This window comes from Orycteropus afer, unplaced genomic scaffold (assembly GCF_000298275.1).
Source record: "Orycteropus afer afer isolate SDZICR_OR568_19922 unplaced genomic scaffold, OryAfe1.0 scaffold00003, whole genome shotgun sequence".
NCBI classification, from domain to species: Eukaryota; Metazoa; Chordata; class Mammalia; order Tubulidentata; family Orycteropodidae; genus Orycteropus; species Orycteropus afer.
The window spans coordinates 16,864,441-16,867,761 of NW_006921590.1; positions in this window are offsets into that span (position 1 = coordinate 16,864,441).

Here is a 3,321-nt window from a genome sequence, read left to right on the forward strand (position 1 = left end):
TCAAGTGCCTTAGGCACTAAGCTACCAGAGGCGGTATCACTATGGAATTAGATTGCCCAATCTTCCTTCCGAGGAGTGGCTGGTCAGTTTGAACTGCCAACCTTCTGGTTAGCAGTCAAGTGGCTTAGGCACTATGTTACCAGAGGACATGTATTAGATCATTAAATTTATAGGACAGAGCAAAACTGTCCTGTAGGGTTTTCAGGGCTGGAATCTTTATGGAAGCAGACTGCCACATCTTTGTCCTATGGAGCGGCAAGTGGGTTGGAAATGCTGAGCAGCTGAACTCTCAACCACTGCACCACCAGGGCTCCTTTCACTAAAACAGGGACACCAAAAGTATTTGTGAACTTAACTACATTTAAAGTGGTGAACATGTGACTTAAAAAGATTAAAAGATAACAGGAGATGCTGAAATTTATAAATTGCTAGAAATTCTCATCTTTCTAGTGTATTGCTTCCTCGTTCATTTCTGTCTACAGGTTTTGTCTCTTCATCCACCTTCTTCATGAGTACATTTCAAAATATTTTATAGTTTAGTCTTAATGTTTACCTGAGAGAGTATGCCCCAGTGGTTGGCACTTGTAAGATCCAGTGGTAATTCTAAAGAAACAGAAACACCGTAGAAAAGCTTGGCTCTTGTATTGCCTCTTTTCTTGACCCCAGGTAATTGAGGGGGACTGACAATTGTCACATATTTTAATGTCAAAGGTGGGATTGTACTGGGTGATAGGATTTGTTAAAGAAACTACAAAATGGATTGGTCTTAAATAAAAAAGATGATATTGCTTAATGCTTACATTCTCCTTAAATCTCCAAACACCTGATCTCAAATTCCCAGTGACTCAGCTCTCTCAACCACCCACAGCAGCCCACGTCCTCTGCCTTTTTTTCCAGGAAATCTTTCTTGCCTTGTGAATTTGAAGAATTAATCTTTGCATTGATGGTAATGTATAAAAACTGAAACCAAACTCATTGTGGTAGAGTTGATTCCAACTCATAGTAGAACTATGAGTAGTGTAGTTCGCAAAGCAAGGGTTTCAAGGCTATAAATCTTTATGGGAACAGACTGCTACATCTTTTTCCTGTAGAGTGGCTGGTGGGTTCAAACCATCGACTTTTCTGTTAGCAGATGAGCACTTTAACCACTGCACTACCAGGGATCCTTAGTAATGTATGGTAACATTTAATTTCAAATAGGACTTTCTATGTTAGTTGTTGCTGTTATGTGCCGTTGAGTCAGACCTGACTCATAGCAACCCCTCTGTGGGTTTTGAGGTGGTATCACTATGGAAGTAGATTGCCCAACATTCCCAAAATTTGGCTTGGAGATAAAACAAATGACAACTCTTAACATAAGAAATACAGAAAAACCAAACCCATTGCACAGAGTATTCTGACTCACAGTGACCCTATAGGACAGAGTAGAATTGCCCTGTGGAGTTTCTAAAGTTGTAATTTGACTGCTAACCAGAAGGCTGGTAGTTCAAACCCACCAGCCACTCCTCAGAAGGAAGGTTGGGCAATCCACTTCTGTAGTGATACTGCCTCAGAAACTCACTCTTACTGTATACCCAGCATTGGCACAAAGTAGAGACTGAGTACATATGTGTAGAATTAATAACTTGAATTAGCCTTCATACAGATATACCTTGAGAAGGGGGAGCTCTAGTAGCATACGTAGTGCTTAAGGCATTTGACTGCTAAGCAGAAGGCCGGCGGTTCAAACCCACCAGCCGCTCCTTGGAAGGAAGGTTGGAGAATCTACTTCCACAGTGATAGCATCTCGTAAACCCAAGGACGGGACGCTGTGAGTCAGGTCCAACTCCATGGCACATAACAACAACAAATACAGAAAATAGTATTTTTACAATGTGAAATGGTATCCTCTAGTCACTTTGGATTTTACAAGGTTTTCATTATGTTCTTGCAAAGACTATGTTGTTGTTGTTATGTGACATCCAGTTGAACCCGACTCATAGTGTCCTCTCCTTGGGTTTCTCAGATGGTATGACTACGAAAGTGAATTCTCCAACCTTCCTTCTGAGGAGTGGCTAGTGGGTTTGAACCGCCAGCCTTCTGGTTAGCAGTCAAGTGCCTTAGGCACTGCACTACCAGAGCTCCTACAAGCTTGTAAATTCCAGTCAATTTCCACTCTAGGTGTCCTATATCCTCTATGTGTGTAGAACATCACAAATAATGACCAAATAACATTTTCACTAAAATCAGAGGAGTAATCCCAAATTAAAAAAAAAAAAAAATCATATTATTAAAAGCAAGTTTTGAGTTTGTCACAGTATTAAAAAGTACAAAGCAACCTTGTGCATTATTGTGTAGTTGTGTTGTTGTTATGTGCCATTGAGTCGGACCTGACTCATAGCGACCCCTCCTTGGGTTTACGAGATGCTTCACTGTGGAAGTAGATTCTCCAACCTTCCTTCCCAGGAGCGGCTGGTGGGTTTGAACCACCAGCCTTCTGGTTAGCAGTCAAATGCCTTAAGCACTACGCTACTAGAGCTCCCCCTTCTCAATGTATATCTGTATAAAGGCTAATTCAAGTTATTAATTCTACACATATGTACTCAGTCTCTACTTTGTGCCAATGCTGGGTATACAGTAAGAGTGAGTTTCTGAGACAGTATCACTACGGAAGTGGATTGCCCAACCTTCCTTCCCAGGAGTGGTTCGTGGGTTTGAACCGCCAGCCTTCTGGTTAGCGGTCAAATGCCTTAGGCACTATGCTACCAGAGCTCCCTATTGTGTAATAGTGACCTCAAATTTTAATATATTTACTTTTTAAATCCTAATTATTAAAATTTAAGTATTCTCAAGAACTTTAAGATGTTACTACATCATTGCTGCCAATTTATAACTTCCCAGAATTTAAAGTAGTTATTTAGTGCTAAAAGAACTACATGCACGGACCACATGCTTGCACCAGGGAAGACCTAAAAGTGGTCACCACCAGAAAAAAAATGTTATTTGTCCCCTGATCACCAGCAAAATTAAGAGGCCAATGGCCTAGAAGAAGTCCAAGGCTGCAAACATCCTAATGGATTGCGTTGTTTAGGAAATCAAAGTGAAGTTGGTAAGCGTTTGATTTCTTGCCCAAGGCAATGCAAGTTTTGTTGCTCTAAATTAGCCCTTTTCTGCATTTAAAAGGATAGAAGTCACCCACAACCCTGGCAAAGATGGTTCCACTTAATCTTATTCTACACCCAGAGGGGAGGAGAAGCACATGCATTCCTTATAAAGCTGCGTGAACCTCTAGAATGAAGGATAGATCTGACTTCTAATAAACAGGGAAAGAAAGAAAAGAAG